Genomic DNA, 10,599 nt, shown 5'->3' with positions numbered 1-10,599 from the left:
ATCCACTTGCTGCGTAATCACAGTCCAAACCCGCGCAGCCTATTTCCAAATCACAGCACCCAGCCCCTTGCCAGCACACGAGATTTCTCTCTCTGCCTCCTGATCTCCTAAGAATTTGCTTATCTAGCAAGCCTTTAGCGGCACAATTTGCAAACGCCGTCCCCATTGCGTTTCCGGAGAGGCAGCCGCTGTGCCAGGGACCTGAGCCCAGTACTGACCTGATGGGAAGGAGCTTCTGGATGGTGCGGAGAGGGAGGAAAAGAGAAAAAAAGGGGGGGAAGGGACAGAGAGTGGTCTCAGGTTTCACGTGTAGGAGAGGGGGAAAATGATAGAAAGGCAGGCTGGTTAAACAAGAACCAGCAACACGTCCTACTCCCAGCATGACATCATGAGGTCAGGGCTCAGCGGGGACGGCTGCAGTGGGAGGGGAGGTTCAGAGGGAAAAAAAAAAAAAAAAGACAGAAATAAATAAAATAACCCAGCACCAAACTCCTCTGACCCCCTGGCACTTCGGGAGGGCGGCTCTGGGTACGGTGGTGGTCCAACAGCAACCGCTGGCAGCTCTGCAGGTGGTGCCGATGCGAGCCGGAGGGGTCCCTCCCTGCCGCCTTGCCCCCCAGCGCAGCGGCTGATGGCCGGAGCAGCCCCCCCTTCCCCTGCCATCTGCCAGCGCCAGGATCCAGAAACTCCACAGCTCGGCCTCCCCGCTGCTGCCATCCGCACGGACAGGGCAGGGTGCGGGAGAGACGGGGGCTGCAAGAAGCAGCAGCGACTACGGGGTGCCTGGGCTCTGCTGACATCAAACCAGGTTTCTCAGCCTCCCCGGCAGCGTTTGCATCCTCCCCTCCACTTAAAACCCAAAGCAAAATCCTCGATATTCCTGGAGAGGCTCTTCCCTGTCTCCAGGCATGTGTCCTGGCCCTTTCCAGGAAGCTCTGGGACAGAGAGGGGTCTGCATTTGCTGAAGAAGCAGCAGCCTCTGCGGTCCCCTGAGCTTGGCCAGACTTGGATCCGCCACGCAGGGGAAAAGGGAGCGAGCATCCCTGCACTTCACCATTTGTAAGATCAAGGCACCCCAAGGACGCTGTGGGGCTTTGAAACGCATCAAGAACCACACGGGAGAGGCGTTAGAGAGAGAAAATATCATCTGATGGGGGAGCGCAGGCCATCCCACCAGCCCCTCTGAAGGACGGAGGTAAGGCAACAGGAGCGGGGTCTCCAGTTTTAGGATTCTTCAAGATCTCGCGAAGGGGGAGAGGTCTGAGTCAAACCCCAGAAGCATCCAGAGGCCCGAGCTGACTGGTCCCCCCTTTCTTTACCTTAACGGGGCTGTTGAAGCTTCAACAGCTCGGTTAGAAGCAGGCATCGAGGAGGTAAGCTCACGACAAAGCAAGGCAGCGTCTGGGGAGTTTCATAAGCCGTCATCTCCATGCCAAATCCCCCAAGCTCCTCCTGCTCAGAGGGAAACACACACGCAAGACCTGAGGTTCCCGGCTTTGGGAGCTCAGTTTCCCTTTTTCCAGCAGGGAAGCTGCTGCCTGCAGCCTGACGTCCACTCAGACCTAAGGAGAAACCCTCTGATGGGTGCCAGGCTCAAAGCACGTGGGAAAAGAGCACCTAAGGGAGGTCTAAAGACCAGCTGTCCCCAGTTTAGAAACCCAGAGCTAACCGAAGCCACCCAACAGCGCAAGCAGCAGAGTAGGAACGGGCGCTCCAGGTCCATCCACGTCAGCCCTTCCCTTCACCTAGCCAGCGGCACGGAGGCATCAGCAGATCCTGCCGGATTGTGGAGAGGTGTGAGGCCCGTTCCTTGCTCGGGAGCAAACTTCAATCTCATTTCTCGCACAATCCGGGCCGCTCTCCTGCCCAGCAGGGCCTCCACCTGCCACGTCCAACTCTTTGTTCAGCTGTTTTCCAGGGTTAGTGCTAGCCAACAGTATCGTTTTCTCCTGAATGCCCAGCTCCGCTTGATTTACTGAGAGCAGGGGGGAGAGGCATTTGCTTCAAGCTTTCCAAAAAAGAGCTCGCACCTCCTGGTTCAGACCAAAGAAGGAAAGGATCACCCCCAAAAGAAACACTTTTAGCACACACTCAGAAAGGGAAACAACGCTGGAGGAGCGGCTGGCGGGGGCTTGAGCAGTTAAGGCCTCGGCGCAGCAAAGTGCAAAATGCTACCAGTACAAAATCCAGGCGCTCGGCACCTCCGGGAACAAAGTCTGCACCGAGAAACACCCTCGTGCTCGGTGCGTGACGGCTGCCCCCTCCCTGGGGTTTCGTCTCCCCCCACGTCAAGCAGCAAATAACACTTGGCCGTGTCGGGAGAGCAGGGTTTATCTGCTTTCAAGGCACAGGCGCCATGTGCTTGAGCAACGGACGTGCCTTGGGCAGACGTGGCCCCCGTGCAGGCTTCGGGGTCAGGGCGTGTTTTGGGATGCCCAGAGCGGCTTTTGCAGCACCCCTGTGCATTTCGCAGCTGTGGCCGCAGGATTTAAGGGAAAGAAAAGAGACAACGATGATGTGATCCCGGCAGAGTTGGCTCCAGCACTTCAGGCTTTTTTTTTTTGTCATTTATTGAACGCAAACGTGCTCGGATACCCACAATAACGGCAAACGCTGCTGCCGAAACGGCTCCTGTGGGTGATGATCCGATAACCTGTTCCACGAGGGCTGGTCTGTACGGAGCAGCCCACGGCCACGCTTCCTGGCATGTCCCATCTCAAGGCCAGGGGGACAAAAGGAGTGGCATGATTCAATCCGGATTTGATTTCAATCAATCCCAGCACACCTGGATATATATTCCCAGCAGCTGCTAACAAGGCAGGAAAGAACGGCCCAGCAGAACTGGTTTTGAGGGAAGAAGCCAGGCAGGTATTGTGGGCTCCAAACATGAGCATGGGCTCTGCTTGGACAGTCGACGCTCACAGCCGACCCACTGGCTATTCGCTTCCAATCCGTTCTCCCCAACACCTCCAGCCACGCAAATTCAGCTTCTGCTGAATAAAACACTCCCTCGCACTGGGTCTGCTCTGAGACACTCTTCTCCCTCATAGCCTGTTCCTCCGTGTCCATCGAGCTCTGGGCAGGGTACCTCTCCACGCTTAGCTGCTCTGTCCCGCTCTGATCCCGCCCTTCCGAGGCCCAGGCTGTCCTGCTTGGATGGCTGCAGTGGGGTCCGCTGTGGCAGGTCCCCCCTCTCCAGCCAAGATCTCGGCCACTGAACCTGCTCTGCCGCAACAGCCGGCGGATAACTGGCGTGCTCTCAGAGAGCGGCGCAGCCAGAAACCCAAACAGGTCTGGTTCATCCCGCATCCAGAGGCTTTTGCAGCACAGCCCGGATAACACACAAGGAGAAGGCGGACGGTGGGATGCTCGGTGGCTCTCGCCAAGCCTGGCTATCAGCTCACTGACAGATGGGGAGAGAAAGGTCACTTTAAGGCACTCCAAGAGTTTAATTATTAATTTTTCCCAAAGAAATATACTGCCTCTTGGGGAGGCATGCCGCCTTGCCCCAAGCAGAGCCTATGCCCTGCTGCTGACATGCCTTGGAAAGGGCTCATCTGTCTGTCCTTCCTTCCTTCCTTCCCCCTTTCCTTTTTTCTTTGCTTCTAGCACATGAAAAGGCTCTCTGGGGGTACCAGGTAGAAAATAATACTCTGCCAGGGCGCTCGATGGGCCATTTGAAACCCTCGGCATTGTTTTCCCTGCTCCAGGCGGCAGCAGGGGATTAAAACTTCAGCCATTATGCGCATGTTTTGTGCTCCATTGTGCTCCGCTCAGCCGTCCCTTCGCATTAACATCTAAACAGGTCGCACGTCCAGCCCAGAGCTGGGTCTGGGCATCTCCCTGCCACAGCAGCTTCGCCAGGGCCCGCTGTCCCTTCCTCCCCGCACGCCCAACCACCAGACCTTGCACCGGAGCCGAGCGAGCTGGACATTTCCACAGGTCAAGGAGGAGCAGAGGAGAAACGCAGGGCGCTGGCAGCGGTTTTCGGAACGGCCACGGCAATCCCATCGCCTGCGGTTCTCCCGCATGGCGTGGCAAAGCCGTCTCTGCCGGCCAGGAGCGCAGCGACAGCGGGATCCCTTCCGAGGGGAACAGGCAGGCCCTTCTCATCCTTGTTCTGGAACAAGCACGTCCACGCTTATTCCTGCAGCTCACTGCAGCAGCCATTCCCCTTTGCAGAAAAACCCCAAAACCAAGGACTGCAAATGCCTTGGCTGAACCGGCTGGCGAGCTGCATGCCTGCACAAGCCATCCAGCACTGTTTCAGTTCAGCTCGAGGAGGAGGAGCGCCGCTTGAAAACCCCTTCCTGGCTCCATTTCCTACGGGAGAGCGACTGGGCAGAGGTGGTGACGGCGCAAGGCCCGGCGCTTGCACAGGAGTTGCACCGAGCGGGTAAGCCGGTGTGGCAAAGCACTCCGGCCCCGTTCACCAGCACGGCAATGCAAACACGCCTCGCTTGGATGCCCCCGACCGTATCAAAAAGGAGAAATTATCCCCCAACAGAACTAGCTGTGATGATGCAAATGCTGTGGCAAATCCCAGCCTCCAAACCTGGAGCCGAGGCCGTCCTTGTGCCCGGACCCAGCCCAGGCACACCTAGAGGTTTTGCTGGCAGAACTCGCTTGGCGTGGGGTAAAAACCGTAGGAGGGGGAGCAAAGAGCAGGAAAATCCTACTCCAGACCAACAAACAAGGCCAGCAACTGCAAAAAAAACGGATTTTTTTTGCGTGAGCATGACTTATTTCAGTCAGGCAGCATATATCTATTTCTATAAATAAATGATATAAGCTGTATCTGTGCAAAAGAGCTCGCCAGCTCAAGCCCTACCGCCGCGAACAAGGCGCCTGTGTTCCCAGAGCATCCAACGCGACCCAGCCCCATCCTGCCGGGGGAGGCCGAGGGACAAAGATCTGCGCCCAGCAGCGGTATTTTCCCCTCCTCTTTAAACACTGCCTCCTATTTCACGCACCCCAATTGTCCCCGCTTTAAAATTTAATAAGGAAGAAAATATATTTTCTCCCCACCAAAAAACTCCCCCTCGCAGCGTCCCCAGCTGCAGTCTGCTCACTGCCTCCGATTTCAAGGAGTTCTGAAGTACGGAGGCTGAATTATTTGCTGGAGGATGGGCGTAGGTAGCTCTTGGGTTTAGTTCTGTACAGACATCCCCAGGAAAAAAAAAAAAACATGTTATTCTCCGCAGCACGTCAACCCTCCCAGACAAGGGAGCGGCATCCGTCAGCCCGGGCTCTCCCATCATTTTGAGCATCACCTCCAAATGCTCTGGGCAGAGGTTGGAGCTCCTCACCGCCGCAGAGCTGAGCAAGATGGACCCGGCTCACAGGCGGGGAAGGAAACAACCTTCTTGCCACTTTCAGTCTGAAGACGCTGGTCACGAAGAGTTTGAACCCTCTTTTTTTTTTTTTTTATAAGACAGATTTATGATTGCTGTAATTAAAGTAATTAAAAAATGTGCTCCCTTTGTTCCGCACGCTTGCTCTGTCCATGTAAGGTGGCTTCTTGGGATCCCTCCCCGCTGTTTGGATCACACATGGCAAGAACAAAACCATCCCAGATCTCCCTCCGACGTATCAGGGGGAAAGAAAAACAGGAGAGAATAACATTTATGGTGAAATAAAAAGAACGGCCTGGCGTCAGACCCAGAACCAGCAGATATCACCACTGAAACATCGTTTTTATCTTTCCATAGGTTTTGTGACAGCAAGCGAGTCTTTAAAAGCAAGAGGCGAATCTAAAATCAGCTGCGAAGGGAGCGGGGGGGAGGAGACGGTCTCTCACCAACAGGCAGCAAACACACAGATTCCCCCTGCCGGGATATGAATAGCTAGCTTACAGATTTCCTTGAATTCAAGCAAAAAAGATGCTTCATCGGGGAACGGAGCAGGAAACTCAGTTCTTCCCCGTCCCCCCATCCCCGCAATCGGGTGCAAATCCACAGAGAGGAGCCCGGCAGCCCCGGCCCGGTCCCAAGGTCCCGGCCCGGCGCAGAGCACAGCTGCCACGCAGAGACGACACATCCTGACCGGAGGCTGGTTGGGGATTAAATTCCCATACGTTTAACAGAATTAAGTCTCTACCATCTGCTAACTTCTGGAGATATCAAAACAAACAAGTGGTGGACGAGATCCAGAAATCCCAACAATTTGGCCGGCCTGAAAAATTAAGTTTTTAAACACTGGCAGGCATTTTTGTAGCCACAATCAGCATAAAGCAGCCTCAATGTCAACGCGGGGAGGTTTTTGTTTTCAGATTTGCCAGCATGACCAGGATCCACACCGGTGGACATGGACAAGGGCTTGGTGGTTCCGGGCAGACATTTCATGGAAGCATGACCAGGATCTCCCCAGGCGTTCAGCCTAACGACGCTGCCCTCACCTGGGATCGTTTCCACGTCACAATGAGCAGTTACCGGTTACCTCCATCCCAGCGGGTTTTGTGCTATTTCATCACACTGGATTTTACAATGTAAAGTTTCTAAACTCAGCCAGGACACCCCGTTTATTCTAGCGGTATAAATAGAAAATCTGCCACGTAGGATGCCAAAAGGAAGGGAACACAGAGTTCCCTCGCTCCCGTCGCACGCTACGACAGCCCCGCGCCATAACTGCGCTCGCTTGCTATTAGTACATTATTATTTTTATAATACCCAGATGTGTGCTTAGGCACTTGATGGTACAAATAAATTAAAGCCCTAGAAAATATCTTGCAGGGGGCAATCGTGCATCAGCAGAAAGAGGGATTAGACCCAGGAGAACCTAATCGGGGTGGAATAAACCCAGAAAACTAGAGACAAACGTGATTCCTGCAAGATGATGAGAGCTTCACGTGCTGTTGGTGCTCCTGGTCATCACAGGAGACCCTGAGCTACCTCCACAGCAGCACCACCTCTCCAACAACCGGAGCCTTGCATTTCTGCACGGTCCCACTGGTTTAGAGTGGTCCCTACGGGGAACCAGGGCCTCCTCGCACAGACCAGGCTCCAGGATTAACACCAGGAGTAAAAGTGCTGGCAGAGCTCGCCGATCCTCCTGCGGCTCCTGACCAGGAAAGCTCAGGGGAAGAAAGTCTTTGGGAAGCACCTCCGCCAGCCCTCCCGCCCCTGCTAATGCCAGCACGGCCACATGTGGGGTGACGCATTTTTTTTTCCTCCTCAGACACACTAAAAATACATCCTTTGAGGCAGCTGTTTCCACAAACAAGGCTCAATTCCTAATGCACTGCTTAAAACCTAAGTATGGAGGCCATCAAACTTCCCCTGCTCACCTTCTAGGGGAGGCTCTTTGAATTCAGCTAATTGTGGGAAGATAATCACAGCCCCCAAGGGCTGCCCGTTACCGGATCACACGCAGACACCAGCAGCGAGGAATTAAGGGACTTTACAGGGGCTGAGACCAAGAAACAGGAGGAGAAGAGAGAAAAGAAACTGAGTTTGAAAGAAAACAACACGTTCCTACTACCAACCCACTCTCCCTCTCACAAACTAAAAACCAGGAGGCTCTTAAGGAAGTGGCTGAGACCCACAAGAAATAGCCCTGCCGAAACGCTCAACTTCCCTGCAAAAGGTCTGCTCCCTGCCCCTTGGCCTCCTCCTCCTCCCCAGGACTTCAGAAAACACCCCCAGCCCAGGGCGGCTTCGCTGCCGCAGTCCCAAAGCAGGCCAGTGTCCCCCGAGCCTCACCGGGCACCTCAAGAAGTGACAGCAAGAACCTACTCTCTGCTATTCCCAGTTTCTTCCCTGCAGGAAGTCAGGGTGGACCTAGACCCCGATTCAGGATGGTGCCCACCTCTCCGCAAGCCTTCTCCTGCATCTGGAACCACACCGGGCCCTCCTAGAGAGCGTCCCGATTCCTCCCAACCATCCCCGAACAGGCAGACAGCTGTTACAGCACCCGAAAACGCACAGGCTGCGTTACGGAGGCTGCGACAGGATCCTCTCCACACCTCCCGTATTCTCCTCCCCTGCCAAAACGGGTGCAATAGCAAGACTCCCTCCTCCCAAAACCCTAAACCATTTGGCAGCCGCAGCACTATTCTTCCCAGGCCGTTGGGGTGTGATAAGAGACCCACACGCCCCGTTCTCAAACACCATCCTCAGGACAGCGGTACCTAGAGAAACCAGAGAGGATCTAGACAGCCCAAAGCCCAACCGGCTTACTTATTCACACGGCCACTCCTCAAAAACTGGAGGAGCAAGAAAATCCCCCCAGGAACTGGGGCCCCAAAACAAGACACCAGCTTATTTGCAAGAGATGTTACAGCCGAAGAATTGGGGGGACCCCTGCCAGCCCCTCTCTGAGCCCTGTGCTGGAGGGGGAAGGCTGCCCCCCCCTCCTCAGCCCCCCCAGCACAGGGAGGAGGAAGGAGCTCAGTCCCAGCAGCTCTGGAAGGGAATGACAACAGTCCCAAATCCCAGAGCTGGAGAGAGGGAGCTGGGACCAGGCCCCCCCAGGAGCTGGGGGGGTGTATGAACAGCCCCCGCGCCCCCCCAAGCTCCCCCAGCTGGAGAGGAGCTATGGGAGGCCTCATCCTGCCTCTAACTATAGGGGAGCACGACCAGAGCCCCCCGCCCTGTTCCCACCGATGTCAGGGAAGGGGGGACGAGGTCTCCCCAAGAGATGCAGCTGGGCACTGCCAGCCCCTCCACTGCTGGGGAGGGAGGGCGACATGACTAGGCTCCCCACAGACAGAGAGCAGGGGAGTCACGACCAGCGCCCCCCCCCCCCCTAAAAAAACCCTCGGGCCTGGGGGAAGGGATGCGCTCAGCCCTCCCAGCAGACGCTGGGGAACACGACCGCTCCCCACCCCACATTCCCGAAGGGAATGACTGTTACGCTCCCCCCCCCCCACCCCCCAATTCCAAAGAGGGATCGGACAGGGTGACCGTTAGGCTGCCACCCACCCCCCTCCCCCAAATCTCACGGGGAGGCCGGGGATAAACGGCACCTCCCCCCAAAGGCCGGGAGCAGGGAGGGTGAGCGCCCCCCCGCCCAGGCCCCGAGGGGTGAGGGGAGGACCGTGACCCCACCCCAAGGCGCGGAGGGGAGGGGCCGGCCATTACCGCCGCCCCACATCCCGAGCGGGGAGGGGGATGGCTCTTACCCCAGTCCCGAAGCGGGTAGAGGGGCAGGGCCGTCACCTCCCGCCATGTCTCACGACCCCCTCTGACCGGGGCGGCCTGGGCCCCCCCCTCCAGGCCCGGGCCCCCTCTCCAGGCCCAGAGCCCCCCCCCCCCCCCCCCCCCCGCCCTTCCAGGCCCCGGGCCCCCCCCCCCCCAGCACCCTCCTGGGCCGCGTGAGGCCCGGGGGTCCCGCGGCGGCGGTACCTGCTGCTGCTGCGGGCGGGGGGCGGCCGGCTCCCGCCCAGGCCCCTCGGCGGCGGCCGCTTCTCCTCAGCCACTTCCTGCTTGGCTCGCGCCCCCCGCCCTCCGCCGCCGGCCGCTCGCGCGCCGCGCTCCCGCCCGCCCCGCGCCACGCCATTGGCGACGCCGCCCGCCACTCGCCGCCGCGCGCATGCCGATTGGCCAGCGCCGCTGTCGCTCTCGGGTGGTCGTGGCTGTTCGCACTCGCCGTTGGCGGAGCGGACGACAACTCCGCGGCTGGAGCCCGCCTCCCGTAGGGTGTGCTCATTGGGGGGCGGGGGTGCCATTCAAAGCATGGTCCCCGCCCACTCCGCTTCCTATTGGTGGTTGGCGCTGGCTCGCCCACGGGGCAGCCTCGCTGCTTATTGGCTGGAGGCTTTGTTCATCAAGCCAGCCCGCCTCCTCCCGCTTTCCATTGGCCAAATGAGACTGTCCTTCAAGCACGGGTTCTCGCAGCTATTGGCCACGGAAAATGTCCATCATGGCGTCTCCCAGCTGTTGTTTTCCAATTGAGCGAGAGACCTATCGCTCAACGCCAGGGCCCACCCCTCCACCAGTTCCATTGGTCGGCAGCTCTCAGAAGTGGTTCAATCATCTTCTCCCATTTGCTGGCAACGCTGTCACTCAGGGAGGTGGCTGCGTGCCTGCCCCGCCCGCCTCCGTCTGGCACGTGATGCACAAGGCTCAGCCCCACTGCTGAAGAGCCCTGTCACTCAGGCACGCCCCTGCCTCTTTGCTCCCCCATTGGCTGGCCCGCCCACCAGTCCGCCATGACAAAGCCACGCCACCCATTGAGCCGCCTGGCCGCCACTCAACACCAAATCCCTCCCTCCCCAGCTCGCCTCCCCACCTCATTGGCCAACTTCCCAACCCCAGGAACTGACATCATCCAATGCCACCCCCTCACGGATTGGCTGACTCCGCTGCCCATCAACCGCCAAGGCCCACCCCCTCCGGCCTCACCATAAACATCCTGCGAGCGGCAGCAGGGTACGTTGGGAGGTGGTGCAAGGGGCGGGGCTTGGGCACTCCGGCCCCGCCCCCAGACACGTGTGCAGGGGGAGCACAGGGGAGACCCGGGGCCCAGTGCCCCCCAGTGCAGGGGAGAGCAGGGCCCAGTATCCCCCAGTGCAGGGGAACCAGAGGCCCCCCAGGAGGGGCCTGGGCTGGCCCCCACCAGGGCTCATCCCCACTGAGGCGTCAGGACAGAGACCCCCGT

Source organism: Gymnogyps californianus, chromosome 29 (genome assembly GCF_018139145.2).
Source record: "Gymnogyps californianus isolate 813 chromosome 29, ASM1813914v2, whole genome shotgun sequence".
Taxonomy (NCBI): domain Eukaryota; kingdom Metazoa; phylum Chordata; class Aves; order Accipitriformes; family Cathartidae; genus Gymnogyps; species Gymnogyps californianus.
Note: the sequence above shows the minus strand (reverse complement) of the source record.